The 22,829-nt window shown below is 41.1% G+C and overlaps 1 protein-coding gene across 2 annotated transcripts in view; it reads left to right on the top strand.

Moving 5' to 3' along the window:
* Window positions 1-523: 523 nt before the first annotated feature.
* The window catches only part of Map2 (microtubule associated protein 2), a 279,474-nt gene continuing 257,168 nt past the window's right edge, over window positions 524-22,829 (top strand). For both annotated transcript variants that reach the window (XM_037210313.1, XM_037210310.1), the window contains exon 1: window positions 524-701. The gene's annotated coding sequence lies outside the window, so the exon portion shown is untranslated. The remainder of the gene's footprint in view (window positions 702-22,829) is intronic.

Genomic DNA, 22,829 nt, shown 5'->3' with positions numbered 1-22,829 from the left:
GTGTCTTTCCAGGTGCACCTGTTGCTGGGTGTGCGCAGTCGAGGTCAGTGAGCTTTTTCCACCAACAGGTCCACCCAACCTGCTTCAGCCACGGTGCAAAGAAGAGAAAGGGAAGCGTGTAAGAAGGGCGACTAAAGACTGCAAAGAACGTCCCTGACTTCCCAAGGTCGTCCTTAAGGAGGGCCTGCTTGTCTCTGCTGCTCACTTTGCAAGCCTAGAAGGGACAGTTCTGCAAAGCAGGCCCCGCTGGGAAAGGAGCCTGGGTCCCTCCCTGCCTTTGGCCTTGGCTGGGCGGGGCTCTCGGGGACTGCGAGCCCGGCTGTCCCCGGTGGGGCGGTCGGCTGGCTGCGGTAGGAGGCGGGGCCCGGCGCTCCCCCTCCCCGACACTGCGGCGGTGGCAGCGTCTGCCCCAGCGCTGCGCGGACGGTGGCGGAGCCTGAGAGGGGCGGGGACAGGCGAGGCGGGGCGGCCGCGGAGCCCGGCTGGGGCGAGCACGGGGCGGCGCTCGGCTGCGCGGGCTCTCGGCTGCGGCGGCGGCGGTGGCAGCAGCAGCATCCTCTCTCTCCCTGCGGCCTCCTTCTCTTTCCTCTCCTTCCTTCCCTCGCTCCTGCAGTCGTCGGGCCTCGCCGGCTCCTCCCACCCAGGAGCTCTAGCTCTCCGACTCAGCCGCGATCGCGGGTGCGTCCGCTTTCCGCGCCCAGGTAAGAAGACATCGTCCCGCCTCGCTCAGCGCCGGTCCTCCCTCCCTCCTCCTCCTCCTCCGGCTCCGCGGAGAGGAGCCGCAGCCCGGAAAGTAGGAACCGGACCGGACCTGCTAGTCTCGTCCCCTGTGCTAAGGGAGACAGCCGGCGCAGGTTGGCGCTGTCCAGGCCTGACCTCTCCAGGTGTCACGCCGGGGCAAGGGACCCGGCTAGGTCCCTAAGCTCTGGATTTGTAGATGAGCCTGTGACCTTGTTAGGTACCACTTCGAACCCACAGGAAACTTAAGTTCAGGTTAACTTACGTGTTTTGAGAGTTAATATTGCCCGACCTGTAGAAAGAAGGGGAGGACATGATACAAAGACCCCGAGGAAAGGAATTAAAAGTAAAGGGTTTATTTTATTATTACTATTTTATATGTGTCTGCCTCTGTGTGTTCACAGCCTCAGAGCTCTGCACACTGAGGAAAGAGGTGAGTGAGGGGAACCCAGCCAATTTCAAATTTCAAATCATTTCTCCAGAGACCACAGGAAGAAGAAAATTGGTATACTGTGGTAATTTTTAGGAAAATGGAAAGCTGTTCCTTGGTTGTAGAGGGCGGGGCCCAAAGGTACAAGCCTGGCTGAGCTTGGATTTCAGCGTAGTCCTTTCTTCCTAAAGGAGAGGGGTGGGTACCCAGCCGCATCTGTTCTATTCATTTCTTAATTCTGAAGCTTTTCTTTCCCGAGTGGGGGACTCGAGTAATGACTGCCTTCTCCAGCCTCGCCTTTGTTTCGGGATGGAAATGTAAAGGCAGAGAGAGCCTAGGAACCAGGAGTGGGGAGGTGTGTGTTTGGGTGTGTGAGGAGGGGGAGGGGAGAGTGAGCTGCTAGAGTCCGAAAGCACCGTCCTGGAAAACTGGAGACTGGTGTTTTTCCTCCTGGCATCGGGGATTCTGGATTTTGTCAGCAGATAAAAAAGGTTAGTTAGCAACAAGCTGGCTTGTGATAATTACTGTTTGCCCTCTGTTGTAAGCTCTGAGTGTAAGGCATCCAGGACACAGACCTTTTGAAACTGGGTGTGAAGCTTTTGTCAAAGATGCAGGCACACACACACACATACACACACACACACACACACACACACACACACACACACACACACACACAGACGCCCACGCCCACGCCCCTGCACACATGCTACAAAATGGAGTGGGTAGCCAAAAGACAAATCTTTAAAGATTTATTTCCTAGGGTTTGAGGATTATGCTCTGAACGAAATTTATGTTTTAAAACAACAACACCCCCCCCCCAAAAAAAAAAAAACTGTCTTTGGGTGGTACAGAGTTTCCGGTGTGATACAGGGAAATAAATGGATATCAGTAAGGAACCAGCTTTCAAATGATCAGTGAGAGGAGATAATTGCAAACTGAAATTGAGGCTTGCAGCCACAGTGGGGCGATGGAGAACAAAGCCTTTTATGTGAGCCACATTATGCAAAAGGTCCCTGTGTGTGAGCTGCAGGTACCAGCCCAGGCTAAAAGCAGAGCACTGTCACCCTTTCATTTTACTGTGGTCCATTATGATATTTTTGGCAACCAAAATAGATTGAATAAACATAGGCCCTTTAAAATCCTTTTGATTTTATGCCCACGAGGAAGATTCCAGCCTGAGTGACAAAGGCACTCCTTTGAGTGAACCTAGTGTCTATTGTTTTTAGTAGAAAAACCTTAACAATTTGCAAATCATTTCTAGTCATTTCTCCCTTGCACTCAAGGACCCCCCTCCCTTCTACACCAGGTAAAGGTCCTGCTTGTTCTTTCAATAGGAAAATGTTGTGTTTGTGCTTATGTCCATGTACACATGTCATAACGTTAATTTCCCTGTGACTTTTATCTGATTCCCCATAGCTTAACATCTGCATTCGTGATTTTGTTATTCTCAGACCGGTTATTTCTTATTCGGTACATGCCATGTGTCTGTGGTTTACTTAATTTTATTCTATCCTGTTTCATGGTTGGCTATAACATCATTTAATTTCCAAAGGTTTTTTAACCTCATACGTGGGAAAATGCATGTATCAAGACATCTAGACAATTTAGCAATTTGGCTTCCCTTTAAGTAAAAGAATATTTTAATGGCATTCATTTTTATTTTCTTTGTTTCTCACCTTTCTTAAACTCTCTTCCCTTCCCCAATAATCAGGCAAGCTCTTCCTTGCTGACTGTTCTTGTCCTGTTCCATGCTCTTACTTTTGTCTAGACTACCACAGGTGGAACCAGCATTTCCAGGCGTTTTGAATTTAGGATGTGCTTACTCCACAGCAGCGCTCTCTCTCTCTCTCTCTCTCTCTCTCTCTCTCTCTCTCTCTCTCTCTCTCTCTCTCTCTCTCTCTTGTTTACAGCACCTTCTCAGGGAGGAGGGAGCTGGAATGTGCTGAAAGAGCCCGATCCAGTGAAACCGGCACAGCAGTGACCTCATGCTAATAGGTGCTTCAGTCCTAGTGAGGGAGCCCACATCCTCTCAGTGGAGACCAAACTCCAGCAACACGCCCATCCCAGACCAGAGGCCCTGCTCTTCCCACAGCGGCCTCGGCCAACATTGCTCTGCTAAGGTTAAAGGCATATTTTTCTCTTTTATGTATTTCTTTTCAGGGATCTCGAATTTGGCCAGAAATACATAGTCAGAAATGAAACTTGGCACAGAATGTTCTAGGCCTGAAGGAACAATTTCATTCCATGACTCCCCCCCCCCTCCGGTTTAAACCATTTTACACATTTTCTAAATGTCAGAATTAAGAAAGAAAGAAAAAAAGGGGGGGGGGGCTTGTTTGGTAGATTTTATTTTTTGTAGACTTTTAATATTTCCTTGGGACACACATATATTTATTGAATTTCACTGGCAGTTAGATGACAGAGAAGTGTACACTTCTGTACATCGGCATTTAAAATCAAGCAGGCATCATATTTGCCTAGGTGTAGAAATGACAGCAAGTGTACAGTGTATGCTTCTGTAATTCATTGCTGTCCCTGTGAGGCAGAGCATAGGAAGTTGACTAGGGACCTTAGGGTGACTCTGACTGTCAAATTCTTTTCAGTGCTTGACTTCCTCTTAGCAGATGAAAATAAAAAACCAGGGATAAAGAAAACACTGATCAGTATTACCCCTCAATGGGAGGATTGCCCTCTTAGGTAAAACACTAACTGAAGGCAGACGGTTTTGGAGCATTTATTGCCTCTTTTGTGTCTGATCTCGACGAGTTACAGATGTTAATAAGCTCTTCCACTCATGTCATTGTCTGAGGTTTATTAGTTCTTATCAATTTCTGGTATTCTCAGGGATTGATTAGCACCAGGGATGGCTCCCAAGCACCAAAGGCAAATATGGAATTGCCAAGTGAGAAGGGATGTGCCTTGAAGCCCAGGGAAAGGGCCAATGGGGAAGTCTGGGTGTGTGGTGGGGTAGAGGGAGAGGAGGAATCAAAGAAGATTCTCAGCTGCTAGTGTTTGTCCATGTAGGCTGCAGATGAGAGCTTGTGGACGTGGGTGGAGGTGGAAGAAATCTGTTTCGCCTTTCTACCTCAGTGCAGTGTGGTGTTCCTTGTCCTCCCACGACATTGCTTTGAGCTTATGGCTGTGGGTACTTCCTTGTTAAAATTATATGGGACACATACTGAAGGCAGGTCTGTAGTGAATTAAAAAGTTTAAAACAATGTGAGCGCAATTAGTTGACTTTATGGGAAACATTTTGAACCTAACCTTTGAACTTTGAACTTTGACCATTCCTCTCCAAGAGATGAGCTTTTCCTTTGCGTGGTCCCGTATTCAGCTGTGATATATTTTCTTATACATTTCAGGGGAATTGTTTGGCAAGTCAAACAGAAGAAAAACAGAATCCTCTCTCACTCTTGTTAAGTTTATATTGTACACAAGGGGAAATGTTTTAAACATTGTTTTCGGTTACAACATATAATAGAAGGGACAAATTCATTAACTGTCTGTCTGTCTGTCTCTATCATCTACCTGATTTATGAGATGCTAATGAGATTATTAGGGCAGCTTTTTATATTATTTATTATTTATTTATTCGTTCATTTATTTAGAGACAGTGAAACTCAAGGGAGCATACATAGGCCTGGAATTCCCAATGCAAGCTCAAACTTACTTTGAGTTCAACCTCTTTCCTCAGGCTCTTCTAGTTCTGGACAACAGGAAATGTGCTATGACATCTAGCTAAACCCATTTAATTTTATTTTCCATTTTTTTCTTACATTGAAAATAGATTATTTTCTCATACAATATATCCCGATTATAGTTTCTCTTCCCTCTACTGCTCCCAGCTCCTCCCCACCTCCCTTCTGCACCGGATCCACCCCCTTTCTGTCTCTCAATAGAAAAGAACATGGCAACCAAAGATGACAAAATCAATAAAATAAGTAAAAGCAAAAACTATCATGTCAAAGTTGGACATGGAAACCCAAGAGGAGCAGAAGAGTCCCAAGAGCAGGCACAAGAGTCAGAGACCCACTCATTCTCACGCTAGGGGATCCCATGAAAGCACTAAGCTCATAGTTATAATATACACACAGAGGACCTGATGCAGACCCATGTCGGCCCTGTGCTTGGTGCTTCAGTCTCTGTGAGCTCTTACACACCTTGTTTAGTTGATTCAGAAGGCCTTGTAATCCTAGTGTTCTCCATCCCCACTGGCTCTTACAATCTTTCTGCTTCCTCTTTCACAGATTCTCTGAGCTCTGAGGGGAGGCATTTGATGGAGACCTCCCATTTAGACTCTCTCTGCATAATATCTGGCTGTGGGTCTCTGCATCTGTTCCCATCGGCTGTTGGAGGAAGCCTCTCCGATGATGACTGGATAAGGCACTGATCTATGAGTATAGCAGAATATCATTAGGAGTCATTTTATTGATACTTTTTTTTAAAGACTAGTAGTGTTTGTTTTTACTCAAGGTCTCTAGGCTATCTAGTCTCTGTTTCTTGGTTACTCAAGCAGCTTCAGGTATGGGTTCCCTCTCATGGAGTAAGCCTTAAGTCAAATCAGACATTGGTTAGCTACTCCTACAAGTTCTGTGCCACCATTGCCCTAGCATATTTTGTAGGCAGGACAGATTGTAGGTCAAAGCTTTTGTGGCTGGGTTGGTGTCCATGTTTCTTTTTTGGCAGCCTGCAGAGTACCTTCCCACACCAAAGAGACTAGAATGTAGGGGTGAAGTCTCCATGTAGGTACCAGCTTCAATTCTCCATATTCAGTGAATTGTGTGGGTGTTGTCCTCAGCAATGAACTCCCCTGTCTTTACCTGACATCCTGTGTCTATGGATTTGTAGTTTAGTTATCATTTACTTAGTAGGTAATATCCACTAAGAAATGAATGCGTACCATATTTTCTTTCTGGGTCTGGGTTACATCACTCAGGACGATTTCTATTTGTAGTCCACTCATTTGTCTGCAAATTTCATGTCATTTTTAAAAAATACCTGAGTAATACACCATTGTGTAAATGTACCACATTTTCCATTCTTATGTTGAGGGACATCAAGGTTGCTTCCAGTGTCTGGCTATTATAAATAAGGCTGCAATGAACATGGTTGAGCAAGTGTCTTGTGGTAGGATGGAGTGTCCTTTGAGTATATGCCTAAGAGTGATATAGCTGTATCTTGAGGTAGATCAATTCCCAACTTTCTGAGGAAACATCATATTGATTTCCATAGTGGCTATACAAGCTTGCACTCCCACCATCAATGGAGGAGTGTTCCCCTTATTCCACATCCTCACCAGAATGAGTTGTCACTTGTGTTATTGAACTTAACCATTATGACAGGTGTAAGATGGAATCTCAAAGTAGTTTTGATGTGCCTTTCTCTGATGGCTAAGGTTACTGAACATTTCTTAAGAGTTTCTTAGCCATTTATAAATTCGTTTGCATAACTGGACTTTTTCTTATCTTCTTTTTTTCTTTTCTGTTTTCCTGCTTTCCTATCTCCCATTCTTCCTTTGCTCAGTACTTTCAATTTGTAATGAACAGACAACAAAAACATCACTGATCCTCAGAAAGTGAACACAGAGGCTGCTGTTTTGTCTTTAGTTTATCCTCCATTATGCTTATATCTCTGTTTTAGCATGGAGCTTTAATCTCACTTCTCCTCCTTAAGACTTGTTCCTATTTTGGTCCTATGTTTGAACTTACTTTTTGTATATCCTAGGCATAGTCTTTTCCTTATCTGCAGTTCTTTCATCATGAATCATCCTAATCAATATGACATTCCAAATCTGGAAGTTGCTGCTCTGTATCTCCCCATGGATTTGTACTCATACTAGTCCAGTGCATGCAGATGACACTAGGTATCTTCCTCAGCTGCTCTTTACCTTGTTGGGAAGGGGGGAGGCTTGCTAGTTGAGCTATGAGCTCACTGGTTGGCTAGACTGGCTGCCTAATGAGCTCCAGGGATCCACCCCTCTCTGCTCCTCACCCCTTGGTCTTTGCACTTGGATTCTTTTATTTGGATCCTGGGCATCCAAACTCGGGTCCTTATGCTTAGCAAACATTTTACAAACTGAGCGTCCTCCTAGCCCCCAGGCTCTTTATTTCATGGAGAGTTACTCATGGCAATTATTTTCTCATCACCTTTCTTTAAATTATTTAAACATTTTCAGGGAACAATGGTACATTTACTTGATTAATTGCTTCAAAATGAGAATTTTGGCTAACGAAATGATTTTTTTTAATTATTTGATTCACCTGAAACCAAATCAGTTTGGCTGTTCTTCTTGTTGTTTTCTTTTTTAAGTTGAACAATGACTGCTAACAGTCTATTATTTTCATGTTAGATGGTTTAGATGAACCCACTAATATAGACCAAAACCAGTGGATCAGTCAATAAATGTCAAACTAAGTTTAAGATTAAGTATGACATTCCCAATTTCAGTTCTCCATATAGCATTATTAGAAGCTAATCTAAAATCTGCCCCAAAATGACCATGAAACACAATGTTTGAATATCCACAATTTCATCCCTTAACTATGTAGATCTTTTTTAAACAAGACTTATAAGTAAGCATACATATAGATTGTTTGAGACAGAATAATTGTGTCAGCATGAAGTCTTTGCGTTTCATGCTTATCGTTATTGAAGATGGTTAGGGCACTGTACTGCCACAACACCTGTAACCATTCATTTTCCTACTGTCAACGGACCCATTGTAAATATACTGTGAATGCCGTAACACTGATTTGATATAATGAATTGGTAGGAGAAAGGAGCTAACACTCTGCACTGGAAAGAGTGATACAGCATCATTTCCAGGAGCAAAAAGGCAATTAAATAATGCCCAACTGTGGTGATTTGGAAGAAAATGTCCCTCAAAGGGCGTGACACTATTAGGAGATATGATATTGTTGGAAGAAGTGTGTCACTGTGGGGGCGGGCTTTGAGGTCTCTTTTCTCAAGCTTCACTCAGTGTGACAGTCAGTTGACTTTCTGTTGCCTCTGAGTCAAGATGCAGCACTCTCCGTTTCAGTACCACATCTGCATGCCTCCATGCTCCCCTCCCCACCATGCTCCCCGCCTTGGTGATAATGGACTGAACTTCTGAACTGTAAGAGAGCCCCTTCAACTAAATGTTTTCATTTATAAGAGTTGCCATGGTCATGGGTCTCTTCATAGCAATACAAAACTTGATTCAGACACCAGCTTTGAAGTTTTACTGCTGCATTTGTGTATCTTATCCCCCCAAAATGGTAATGTAGTTGTTTTCCATATATTCTCTCTGGTAGTATGAAAATATTAATATGAAATCTACTTTTGTGGGCAGATGGGAGTCACTGTATCCTTGCCACTCACTGTGTAAAATGGGCAGAAAGTGTTTTTAGGATTCAGTTAGAAATTCCCTGTGTTTAAAACTGCCCTTTGGTGTAGCAAGGAACAGATCTAATACTTTCATTTACTCTGTGTACTTCATACTATTTGAACAAAAATTTCAATCTTCAACAGATAGTTTCTTTATGATAGTACCTATAACAACTCATTAGCCCACTAACTCTGTCTGCTTTATGTTGCACAGAAGAATAATATGAGGGTGAGAGTATGTGAATGTGATTATCCTCTAAGATAGTTACAGATGCACATGCACACATGTGCTGTGAATATCGCTCTATATAAATAAAGCACTGATTGGCCAGTGACTAGACAGGAAGTATAGGCAGGACAAGGAGAGAGGAGAATTAAGGAAGGAAGAAGGAAAGGAGAGACCTCCTGGAGCCTCCGCCAGGACAAGGAAGATGTAAAGTACCGGTAAGCCACGAGCCACGTGGCAAAGTACAGATTAATAGAAATGGGCTAAATATAAAAGTAAGAGCTAGACAATGATAGGCCTGAGCTAATGGCCAAGGAGTTTAAATAATGTAAGAGTCTGTGTGTTTATTTTATAAGTGGACTCTGGGACTGGCGGGACTTGGTGGCAGGAGCTGGAGAGAAATTCTCTAGCAACACACATGTGTGCACATGCCCCTTTCATGCATGCAACAGTTTTCCATAGTTGAGATCAATTGTTTTTAAGTCCACTGGATTTTTTATTTAATTTAAAAGCATACTACAAAGCTCCATATGAGAAATGTAGTATTCAATACAATTTATATGAAAAGTAGTATTTTTTTTTTTTTTTTTTGGTTTTTTTCGAGACAGGGTTCCTCTGTGTAGCTTTGCACCTTTCCTGGAACTCTCTCTGTAGCCCAGGCTGGCCTCGAACTTACAGAGATCCTCCTGGCTCTGCCTCCCGAGTGCTGGGATTAAAGGCGTGCACCACCACTGCCCGGCGAAAAGTAGTATTTTTATGAAAGCAAAACATATAGTGTTAAAAGTACAGTTGGCTCATCATGTCTATAGCCCTATATCTGTGGTTTAATTACTGTGATTTGATCTTTAAAATGTTAAAAATTTACTGAACACAATATAATTCCCCCCACCCCATCATTATTCCCTGAAAAATACAGTGCAACAGCTATGTACCTAACATTTGCATCGTGTGAGGTGTTGGAAGTAATCTAGAAATGAGTTAAAGTGTAGGAGGATGTATCACGTGCAAGTGTGACATGGTTTTCTGTAAGGGACATAAGTGTCTGATGAACTTTACAACAATGGGACCTGGGTTACATTGCTCCAAGCAGAAAGCTGTGAAATACAGTTGTTCCCCATATCTGGTAGGGGCGGGTTCCAGGGATAAAGCTAACGTTTATACTCAGGGGCAAAGGGTCTTCTCTGTTGATGGAGATTGTCTAAGTTGAAACAACCTGCCACTTGAACTTCCTTTTTGAAAGATCGAGGTGACATTCTTTTGCCTGGACAATGCAGTTGACATTTCTTTAAATAGCAGGAGTGAAGATGGAAGGGTCTTTAGGAATTTTGCTGCCTGGAAAACCTAAGTACTAAAGCTACTAGAAGACAACCGAATCTGTAGGGAAGCAGAAACGCCACTCTAACCTGGCTGTGACTATTGAAACCAGCTGGGACATTGCACCTCAGACTGAAGTTGGCTTTGTTCATAAAGTGTGTGCTGGATGTTGCAGCACGGGATAGAGTGGCCTTTGGTGAAACTTGGGTGTTTGTTGTTCATTTTGCCACTAATTCATTTTTCCCTCTGAGTGGGAAGACATTGAATGACTGTGGTTGGTACCCAGATTGGAGGCTGTGACAGCTTTGTCCAGCTCTGTACTTCCTGATTTCAGAGGCTCATGTGGATTTTATGGAGAATATCATGGGGACTTATGGACTCTGAAGTGCTTTATTTTAAGAGAAAGCATCACTGGAAATGAATTACTTGCATTTGAAATACAACCTTCGCCTTTTTCTTCCTAATATATTTGTATTTAATAACAGTACAGTGCTTTGTAACCCTGAGAAACGTACTGCCTTTAAACGAGTATGTGCTTATGTGCCCAGAAATAGATCGTGTCATTAAATATAATATTTTAGATTGTTGAAACTAGGCTAGGGATGTAGTTCAGTTGTTCAAGCGCTTGCCTCCCATGCATGAAGCCCTGCATTAGATTTCCAGCATAGCATACACAGAGTGGGGTGGTGAATATCCATAAAACCAGTACTCTGAAAGCCAAAGCACAGGGATCAGAGGTTCAAGTCAACTTTTGTGACCTAACTTGTTGAGGCCAGCCTGAGCTACATGAGATCCTGTTAAAAAATAAATTATTTAAGTTGACAAAAAAAAATGTACACCATTAAGGCATTTCTTCTGTGCTCCATGTTCTACTCCTAAAGGAGCTTCAGCTATTAAGATGTTACTAATTACGTATGAATTTAAAGGTATTCAATGGAGAAAAGATGTATCTGTAAGCCAGCTGAGGCAGGCAGCCAATGAGAGACTTTCCTAAGGTAGCTAATTTGGAAGCAGGTTTGGGATTCTGTCATTCAGGTCCATACTCAGCCCTTTTTTAGGGGTGCCATGGAAGACACATGTCACCCTGGCTCTGTGTTCCCAGGCCTCATTATAGTTCTGTTTTCTGAGCTAAGGGTGGGGTAAGGTGGCAGTAGTACCTGCCCAATCTTGTGACTCAGTTGGCTTTCACATGGATAATAAAAGTGGGAGGGACTCGGAATTTAGGGCCATTCCAACTAAGCTGTGTGCCAGTTTCTCTCTGAAAGCCCAGAGACTAAATCTGATCCAGGAAACACTTATAGCCTCCTGCTCCAGGGCCATTCCTGTGGTTTGGATCCCGCAGGAGAGAAGTGTCAACTCTGGAGAAGAATGCCCAGACTCAGGGGACTTGGATAGCCTCGGAGTTTTGCTCTGACCTTGAACCGTCTTCATTGAAGCCTTCAGTTTGACTGGGTTTGTGTTTAAACTTGGTCCTCTGCAGAAAGAGAGTCCAACAAAAATAGCCAGGTTGAATTTTTTTTTTCTTCTGATATACAGCACCATAAAAAATTTTCTCAAAAATAGTTTCTGTGTTTCCCTCAGCCTTGGCATTTTTAGTTAAAGGAAGTGAACTAGAAAGCCTGTAGGCTGCTGTCTGTGCCTGGTTCCCACTCACCTCCCCACTCCTGTGTGCCTTCCTGTTTCCCTGCCTACAGTGCTCCATCCTTCTTGTGTTTTTGCTTCTTCTAAGGAAATAGCAAATTAAATGAGAATTAGGTGTTGCCATGGTTACTGTGTTCAGTAGCGCTACACCTGCACCCACGCGGCATAGGCATTGTAGAGTCTTCTGTAGACAAACATTTGACAGGCATGAAGAGCATCTTGGAGGAAAGAAATTAAGCAGAAACCATGCTTAAATATTTAAAGAGAAACATATTCTCTGCTGCTCAAAACCGAAACTCTAGCACTCTCAGGGGAGTGTCACTTTCTGTTGGAGAGTGCCAAGCTGTGTGCCCCCAGTCTCTAGATGAACATATTTAATGGACCATCAGAGTTGGAGTAACTATTTTATTATGGAGAAGATGGGATGGGAATGTATTCCTTACAAAATCTTACCTACACTTGGATAACAAATTCTGTACCTGGTTTTCTCAGAAGTGTCTTCATTTAAAGCCATTTACATGGGCAAACAATCTTAACTGCACACCAGCAAACAAAGCCTGAGGACACAGCCCTTGTGAGATAAATTATTTTGGGGCTCTTCCTCTTGGATCAGACTTATTTTGATAGTCTGAAATTTAAAATTATCTGTAAAGAGTTAAGATTGAGTGTGTTGCGTTTCCCTACGTGACACTCTTACATGAGGAGGGCTTGCTTTTCTCTTGCTGGTATGGCCCAAATGTTTGCTAAAGTACGAATAATTATTCATCAGTGTATTTGTTTAATAATTGAGGGTTTCAGGTCCTGAAGGTAAAGTAGGTACTTTTCTGAGTATGAAGAATTTCAGGAGAAGCCATGCAAATTCCTGCTTTCAAAGAGTCAATGTTTATCAGCGGGGCACAGAAATTAACAAATAAAACAAATGAATGGATACTTCAGACACACATAGATGATCTAGTTTGGTTTCAGTGGGATGCACTGTCTTTGTAGGAAAGAGAAGTAAACACAAAGCTACAGAAGGGTGTGAGTACTGAAGCAGAGGGAGTCACATCAACACAGGTAGAAGCCTTGCATAGCTGAGAAGCCAAAAGAAGAGCAATCTCATCAGAGTCGGGAGAGCCTGGGTATCTAATAAAACAGGAGAGTAAAGCAGGAGGCAGATGCCGGACCTCTTAACTAGCCTGGATCGCAGCTTGACTTGTATTTGACTTGCAGCAATCAAGTTTTTGAGATTGTAAAAGCAGAGTATTTTGAAAATCCTTCACAGTTTTCAGGGATTATTTATACCTTCTAAATCCATGTAGAAAAGTCTGCATCTTATTCACTAACGTGTTAAATCACAAGAGAGAAATAATTTTGAAAATCAGAAACCAGTGGTGAAATTGGGAGTAGTGATTTGATCTAATCTAACAGAAATGAATGCAATGAAAATCCTGTTCTTTTTCTGTTAGAGAATGACATGCATACTTAATTTAAACTGCTTAACAGTCTTTTTTTTTTGTACCCACACTAAATTTCTCAAAGAACCTTAAACAAAATATTACAAATCCATATTTGAGAGAAATAGACAAAAAAACAAAAACAAAAACAAAACAAAACAAAAAAAACCCATCCATTCTCAACATAACGGTGTTTGTTGGGTATCTTTCCATAGCAGCTTCAATTGTAAACTGTCCTGTGCCCAGGAACACGCTACAGGGCATGAAAGTGTTGTGCACCTAACTGGGAAGTATGCTCTGCTTCTTAGAGGCAGTGGTGAAAATCTCCTGAGAACTCACGTGAGCTGGTCTCATCCATGATGATCTTGGATCACCGGTGCAATTCAGAATCAGTATGTTTTCTGAGCGTATATTTCTTACAGTAAAGTATGTGATGCACTTTTTCAATTGTCTGCACATGTGATGTAATGCTCTTTTGAATTTAACATGAAACAACGTACTTGACACTTGATCACTTTAATACTTTTGGTATCACTTGAAGCCTTTTCATTCTCTCAGCTTGTCCTTATTAGGAAAGAAAGTATTTACTCATTTTCCCCCTGTGTGTAATTATTTCCACCAGGCATTTTCAAAACACAGATAAAATGTTGAGTGATGGCCATAGGCATAGGCAGATCTGATTTGAACCAAAAGTGTCATTTCCTAGGGACAGCTGGAGAGGTGTAGCACAAGAGTCTGTGACCATAATATTGTAACAAAAGGCACAAAGTAAGTCAGATATTAGAAGGAAAGGCTTAAAAGTATCATTAGTCATGACGAAAAGAGGATGCCACTGTATTTCATCAAAGTGAATTCAATTTTGGTTCAATCAGCATTTTTATTTTACAATGAAATGTGGAACTACTCTTAATTTTTTTTCAGCTTCTTTCCTGGACTTCCATTATTTTAAGGCTTGCTTTATGAAATAAATTACTTCAATACAAAACCATTAGCTACATTCAGCTATATCTCCCAGCTGCAATTATTCAAATGTTCGCATAGTAATAACCAATGGACAAATAATTCAAATGTGTATTAAATTCTGAATAGCAGTCTTAGAATAACATTGAACTATGGGCTGTTCAATATTGAGCTATTGCTAAATATCAAATAAAAAGTAAAATGTTATATTAAAAAAACTGATGGCAGGGACTTAAAAGGAGACAAGAAAATAATGAACTTCCATTGATGTATACAATTGTGTTTATGTCAGAGAATATTAAATATATAAACCGTTCTTTTATGGTTGATGCTAATAATGTAAAAAGCAAAATGAGTATTAAGAATATTGTGAATTATGACATCAGTTATGCAGTATGCAAATTCAGAAGTGAAACCCATCACCACATGAGGGAGTGAAAGGCTTCAGGAAGGAAATAGCGCATAGTGTGGGACCCAGAGAGGCTGGACTTGGAAAAGAACCCAGGTAGGACAATATTGACAGCAAAGGCTCTTAGATGACAATGAGCATGACCTGTCTATTTGGTGCAGGGATCCAAGGGTGTGTGGTTTCAGGTCTGTAGATGATACAAGGGATATATAACGAAAACATCTAGTTTGGTTCCAGTAGGATGCACTGGATTTTTACCTTGTACTTTTAAAGAGTAACTTTCTTTTTAATTGTCCCATTAAATTAATAGTGAGGCCATTTGACACTTCTAGAAATGAGTCAACTGTGAGACAAGAGAGAGCTTCCCATGACAATTACCTGAAAGATCCTGGTATCAATTATACCTGACTTGATAATGATTCTTAGACACAAGTAATCAAGGGATCAAGGAGTGTGACAAGGTAAATGGCAAAATCCTTTAAAGGTTAGGGAACATAGGAAAAACTATATCGTCATGAAAGGAAAAGGTAAATTGTAGAGTTCCTGGTAATCAGGCTGTCAGCCGCTTATTCTACCTTGTCAGGATCTACATATGAGCTTGGTTGTTTTTCTACCATTATTCTTATGGTTTATAGTCAAAGAGAAGAAGAAAGTATAAATTTTAAATACAGTAAAACTTAGACAATTTGTTGAGTGATGGCCATAGGTCCATTTGAATACAAAGCATCACTGTCCATGGGCAACTACAGATTTGTGTCCATGGTATTATAGCAAAATGCACAAAGCAAATAAGATATTAGAAGGAAAGTTTTTAAAGCATTGTTAGTCAGAGAGAGAGGAGGGAAGAGAGAGGGAGGGAGGGAGGGAGGGAGGGAGGGAGGGAGGGAAGGAGGAAGAGACAAACAGAGGAAATCTGTGGATTGAATCTGTAAATAAATACATAACCAAGACCGACATATTTAAACATTTTTCTATTGATTAATCATTTCAAGATTTAAAAACTAGGTTATATGCTATGGAACTCTTTTCCATATCACAAGATGTCTCAAAAACATAAAGACTGCTGTTAGAGATTTTTCAACAAATTAAATAACCAGGACTTTACTTCCTGTGATAAAAAATGTAGTTCATCATGTAGTTAACGTTAATGATTTTATTTAATATTTTTCTGAAAACATAACTGGAAAAAAAACTGCAGTAACATTTCTCTATCTCTGAGGTTCTCAGACTTGAAGAGAAGCTGGTATGGCTATGGGGCAGGGAACACACTCATAACTAAGCTCAGAGCTTTGGGTCCCTTCAGACACATCTGGAAAGTACTTCTGCTCAGCACAGAGCTGCTAGCTTAGACAGAGTAGCAGTTACTTACGCTGCTTCTGGACTTGTGTCAGAGTCCTCAGGATGGAGTGAAGACTTAACCTACGTCATGACTCCTGGCAGTTGAATTTCTCATGATATGTCACCCCCACAAAATCTAAGTGTACATATGTCAAAGTGTGGTGTTTTTAACACAGAAACCACATTTCAAATTAGTGATACCTATATTATATAACTGTTCATAATATAATCCAATAATAGAATTGAAAAAAGTTCTTTTGGAAAAGTCTATAATGAATAATATGGATGTTATAGGGATTTCATTTTAGAGTTTCAGAAAGTGCCAGTCTCAAAATGATGGGTATTATGCAATTTCATTCAGACGTAGAATATTTTAAAAAAGGAAAATAATTGAAATAGAGTGCTGGGGATGTTGCTCAGTTGGTGGAGTCCTTACCTACCATGTATGAAGCTCTGGCTTCAGCCCCCAGCACCTCATAAAACTGGGCATCTTGGCATATACCTGCAATCCCAGCACTCAGGAGGCAGATCCAGGAGGTTCCAAAATTCAAGGTCATCCCACAACTTTGCAGACAGTCCAGTTCCATGTAAGATCATGAGAAAAGAAAAAAAAAAAAAAGGAAAGGAGGGAGAGAGGATGGGAGGGAAGGCAGGGAGGCATGTAGTGGAATGAATGGCAAGTACCAGAAAATGTAGTGGTTGGAGTGCAGGTGAGGAGATGTTGCCAGAGGATATAAAATTCAAATTATGTAGATGTAATAAAATTTGATTGATCTAGTCTACAACATGGTAGTTACAGCTGATGATGATGTTGTATTTTTGAGGGATGCTAGGAGAGTGCTAAGTACTTTTACCATAGAAATGCTAACTACAGGAACAGCTGCATGGTAATTTTATGTTAAGTCAAAGCAATGTATTGAAAAAAACTGAATAATTTTTTTATTCTGTTACTAATTAGGTCAATAAAATTTAAAAGTTAAGACATTTAAAATTATGCACAAATGTCTTGAAGATTCATCACTGAGTATCTATCAAGTGTCTGTATTTCAGTGGCAGCCCACAGTGACTCCAGCTTGTGGCTTGATTCCGTCTTGACTTAAGGTCAGAGAGTTCAAGCTTTTCTTTGCTCCTCAAGGATGAATAACAGGGTGTTTGGCCAAAGGAGTGGTTACTAAATGTTTTGAGAAGTAAGAGGTGTTTATGCTTGTTTCTTCCTTGAACCATGGTAAGGAAGTCTTTTGACCCCCTTGCTTTGGGTACAAAAAGGCTAAGAGAAATAAATTCGGGACTGCTGCAGTATTCACTGAGAGACCTCCCGATTCTATCTTCTGTCTCTTGTCTCTTTCGTTCTTAACCCTCACTCCCTTATCCAGGTACTTTTTGACAGGTAGGCTGGTCCCGACGTATCTCCAAGATTGCAGCGGAGGAACCGCAGCTTAGAGAGGGGAATCGCTTGGGGTTTACTTCACTACAATTTCACTTTCTACTGTTATTTCTGTGACACTGCTGCTCTGTTTTATTTGTCACTTATAAGACTACATTCTTGATCCGTTAAGTTCACAGCCACATATGGTTAAGATCTATATTTATTCATGTTAATACTGCTTTGAATAACTTGACTGATGTGTGTGTGTGTGTGTGTGTGTGTGTGTGTGTGCGCGCGCGCGCGTGCTTTCACAAAAAGGAAAGTTGTCCACATAGATTTATAAATGAAGTATCTGGAAACTGAATGTGAGATATCTTTTAGAGAAAAGATTTATATATTCTTAGGGACTGAGAGGGAACATGAACAAAATACTCTCTCTGCCCCCCAGAAAATAACAGGCTTGGCATTTTTAGAGTTTTAGATACTATCAGACAATCCTGAGCACATAGAAAATACCATAACCATCCCTCTTATTAAGTGATTCACAAAACTTTATATTAATATTAACTTATCCCTGTACTGGGACTGCCATGTATAACATAAATACAGAGGCCATGTGTCGACTTTGGTATAGAATATTGTGTAACAGTTTCCTCTGACCTTGAAACATTCCATCTTACAGGGAAGTTGTCTAAACAGGAAGGTAAACAACTCAAAAGTAGCTTCAGGAAGTCCCTGAAACTGAACAGATTCCTTAGACTCTTATATGCCTGATTAAGCAAGAAAAACTGAGAGCCCCTCTCAGATTAACAGGTAAGGTGTTCATGGAAGACTCAGGCAAGTCAAGCTGCAAAGAAGATTCTTTTGAGACCAGATCAGCTACCTAGAAGAAGCAGAAACCAGCTCTGCTGCTTGGGAGAGGTTTAGACCAGAGTTGAAAGGACATTTTTAATCTGCTGAATGGTCTGCAGGCTGTGCAGTGCACTCTAGGTTTCCCAGCTTCTGTGAGCTGTCACTCATGCTTTGTTGGGCCTTGGTGATACAGCTGTCTTGGAGTCACTTCTCCTGTAAGTAATCCCTCACCTTTACACACTCCTGTAAATAATCCAATAAGACAAATTAGTTCACCAAGTTTTACTTTGGTGGTTATCTGTATTTTGGTCTGTCATGGGATCCCTCTCTGGGGTGAGTAGATGTGTGTGTTGAGTCTCCCCAGGAAAAGTCTTGTCATACAACAAATATCAATTTCTGACTCTTTTTTTGGGAGGTTGTTACACTCTACACAGTTTTTAATAATGATAAATTTGAAACCATTCTATTACATTATGATTAGCACTTGAAATCATCATATGTGGGCCATGCACATTTTATAAAATGGTTAAGCTTTTGATACTTATTTTTGAATAATAAAATAATTTAACTTTCTAAGTAGATGACATGTCACATGTGAAGGTAAAGTTTTTGTTTGTTTCTATAATATCTACAATTGTTTGTATGATATCTACAGTAACATTTTGTTCTCACTTTCTTGTCATGATTCCTGTCTTCTGCCAAGGAAACTGTGGATAAAGGAAGTTCTCAGTAAACATTTTAAATAAATTTATAAGTAGTTTTAGAACAATTTGTTTAGGAGAAAAAAATGCTTAGCAAAGCATTTTGTACCATGTATGAAAGACAGATATAGTGTCATCCCTTCGATTGGTAAAGTTTGGAGAGATCAAGTCTAATTCTCTCTCTTTTTTTTAAACGTCAACCCAGCCTTGCCTTTTAAAGACATAGGAAGATTGTAAATATCTCTCCCTTCTCTCTGAGACCTTGAGAAAGTCATCTGGCTTTCTGGCCTTCTAGTTCTTAATCTACAATGTGAGGGAATAGGTTTAATTACCTGTAGGATAGCTTCATATTCTATGGAAAAACAATGCAGTAACTCAACATTTGTGCAAACCAGTTCATCCTGTTACTGTCAGCTCTGCAAAGCCTGTAGTGGTTAGAATGCCGGGCAAACAAGGGTTTCATTAGGGAAGACCAAAAGTCATAGAGGATGTTGAGGTTGAGGCTGAGCTTTTAAAAGGAAACAAATTTGTTCACTGAGACCATCTACTTTACATTTAGCAAATGTTTATTAAAAACCAATTAGGGCCCCCCCTACTGTGATATGCCGTGTTAGCAATAAAAAAAAAAAAATTAGATTGCTTCCTTCCCATCCAGAGCTTGTCCAGTGTAGGGAAGCAGTCACCTCACACCATTTTGTAACTAACAGGCTGTAAGTAAATAGCTCATCACTAGCTTACCTGATTAAAAGCCCTTGAGACAACATCCTGGAGGTGGATGCTGGAAAGTCAGAAGGTTGGGTCATCCCCGGGTGCATAGCAAGTTCAAGGCCAGCCTAATAAAAAAAGAAACAAAATAGAGTAAATAAAAACCACTGGAGAAAGTAATGTACCTATGATAAGCTTTAATTAAAAGCCACACCGTGATATGGTTATTAGTTAAAATGACCATTCATGGTCACTCTGTGTGAATGATTTTTCACACATAACTGCACACAAGGATATAAGTAATCAAAGCTGTTGGAATAAACAAGGATAAGGCTAAGCTTTGGGAAGAAACCTAACCCTTTATCAACTATAATTGCACTTCTGAGAGCTGGTGTGTTGTTAAGACCATCATATCATGAGATAATAAATAAAATGTTTTTCCTCACTAAGCTGCATGATCGTCTGTTTTATTTAATTGTGTAGTAAGTCTTAAAACAATCCATCAGATTTACTACAAAGAAAATGTTTCTCGGAGACCCTTTGGGTTTCTCGTTGCCTGTAGATGATATACAAAAGTCCTTTTAAATCCTCTGAGAATGCCCTTGACTTGCTGTGTCCTGGAAGGACATGATGCTTTGCGAAAGGAGGCACAGCTAAAGGAATTACTGTACCGCTTTTCACAGTGGAGGGCAGCTGTTTGGAGCTATAATTAAAATGTAAATTATCAAAGGGGAATAATGAGAGCCGTTTCTTCCAAACAATATCCAGTGTAATCAGAGTGAGAAAAGAGTTCAGGGAGATTTCCTCCTATGGAAAAGCTGAGAGGGAAGTCATTTGTAAGGAACCAAGGGGACACAACCCATGGATTGTCTAGGATGCTGGGAAGCTGAATTAATCAGACAGACTTTCGGTTCTGCTGGGCCCGAATCCAAATCACACGATAACTGTGCATGGAACTCAGGCACCACATCACTGCATGGGCACAGTGGTGGGGCTGTGAATAGAACTACAGTGCTGGTAGCATGAGTTGCCTTTCAATCCATGTGGTTTTATGAATTGAAACAGAGGACTTTTAATAGAATGCCATACGAGGACAGAATAGTAAGATTATAAACATACTCAGGGACTTTATACTATCCCCCAAAGGAAAACCCATGAAATCTTTCAAACATAAGGTTTTTCATGAATCAGTTAGTTTCTGTTACGTGTGTGCTCAAATTTAAGTGCTTTATAAAGCTTTCACTGTCCTAATCAATGCTGCACATAAGCCAAAATGGAATATGTTCCTTTGGCTATACACATTAAGTCTTCATATTCAATGTCAGCCAGACATAGTGGCTCTGAAGTGATAAAATGAAATGTCAGTGGAAAGGAACTGTAAAACATTGATTTATAGCTTTTTAAAAAAAAAAAACAAAAAACACAAACTATTAAATTGAAGTATGAAATCTTAACCTCAAATTTTGGAGGGTATGGGGAAACTTATACAGGTTGCTATGAAATATTGACAAATGGTTTTGTCTTTTGTATGACTGTAACATCACCGAGGCTATCGTTTTTAAGTAGTTAAGGATTGAAACTCAGTTCCTTCACTTAAATAAGAGAAGGTTTGGTAATGTATATTCTCACGCTGCTGGAAGATTTCCACTGTCAGAGCATTAGCAAGTGTCTGTATGTTGCCCGTGTCCTAGTCTGCACATTCAGCTGGGGCTTCTTCCCTGAGAATCAGGCTCATATACTCAAGACCCTGCCAGGTGCCTTTATGTCTATCCCTAGACATCAGGAAGTCACCGTGTTCACATGACACTCGTTTCAGCAGCCGAGCTCCACCCCTCTTCCAGGCCCCATCTTATGTCATGGAACTGTTCCAAGTTAGAAACCAAAAGTTATCACAGGCTTCTAAATATACATTTCCTAAATATATATCTTTCCATTCTCCTCCCCTTTTCATCTTTTCTCTAGTTGAGTTTTTTTTTTTTTTGTTTTGTTTTTTTTTTTTTTTTTTCTGGACCTTTCATCTAAAAATGAAATATTTGATTCCCAGGCCTCCAGCCTTTTGCATTAAGTTCGATCCTTGTATGAACTAGTGTTCTTCGGAAACTGCATTATTTCTAACCACGTCTCTCCTCTTAAAATCCTTCCTTCAATGCCTTATTGATATAACGTATTAAACTTAGCCGCACAAATCTGAAAGCGTCCCAGCGTCTCAATCTTATTTTCGGCCACTCCCTGTCTTTATTTTTGGCTTCAGAAGCCCCAAACAACTGGAGTCTCCAGACACCGCTTGCTCTCTTCTTTCCCCTCCTCCATCGTCTGACTAACTGCTTCCATCTTTCAAAACCAGCTTTTATATTTGCATCTCCCTGCATATTTATACTTCTTGCAGGAAGGAACTCTTGTATTCATTTTTATGAATCCAGTTTCTAGCAGAGTGTCTGGCATATTCTGTGCACTAAAATAATTATTTTTTTTTTGAGCTGAACGGTAACGCTGGTTCATGGTTCAATTTATCTTTTGCTAGTGGGGTCTTCACTTAAGTTGGTACTTGCCCGTTGTATTGTATATCACAGAGAGCTAGCTTCATTCAGACGGTTTAGTGTATCAAGTATGTTTTTCATGATGCCAATCTCTTTACCAGTCAGTATTAGCATACTTGTCCCATCATTGCACCCAAACCTTGGTAAACTATCTCTCACCCTGTTTCTTTACCTTGACCCTGGATTATTGTGAGGCTCTGATGGAGAGCTTATATTTAAGTGGTATTTCAAGGTCACACACAATGTGCATTGGGATTCAATAAATATTTAGTGACTTTTCATGAAACATGAAAACACTGTAATTTTTTTTATTATTATTAAGAGATTTTTCTATTCATTTTGCATACCAACCACAGATTCCCCTTTCCTCCTCTTCCCTTCCCCCAGCCTTTCCCCCAAACTCACCCCCCCATTCCCACCTCCTCCAAGGCAAGGTCTCCCTTGGGGAGTCAGCAGAGCCTGGTACATTCAGCTGAGTCAGGTCCAGGCCCCTCCTCCTTGCACCAAGGCTATACCAAGTGTCCCACCATAGCCACTAGGCTCCAAAAAGCTGGCTCATGCACCAGGGACAGTTCCCAATCTCACTGCCTGCCTTGGGGCCCCCTAAACAGTTCAAGCTAAACAACTGTATTGCCTATCCAGAGGGCCTAGTTCAGTGGGGGAGGGGAGGGAGCTCCTCAGCTATTGGGCCACAGTTCATCCATTTCCACTGGCTTGGCTGGCCGTCTCTGTACATTTTCTCATCGTGATCTTGATGTCCTTTGCTCGTAGAATCCCTCCTCTCTCTCATTGATTGGACTCCTGG

Source organism: Peromyscus leucopus, chromosome 13, assembly GCF_004664715.2.
Source record: "Peromyscus leucopus breed LL Stock chromosome 13, UCI_PerLeu_2.1, whole genome shotgun sequence".
Classification (NCBI taxonomy): Eukaryota; Metazoa; Chordata; class Mammalia; order Rodentia; family Cricetidae; genus Peromyscus; species Peromyscus leucopus.
Note: the sequence above shows the minus strand (reverse complement) of the source record. Positions and strands in the feature narration are given on the sequence as shown.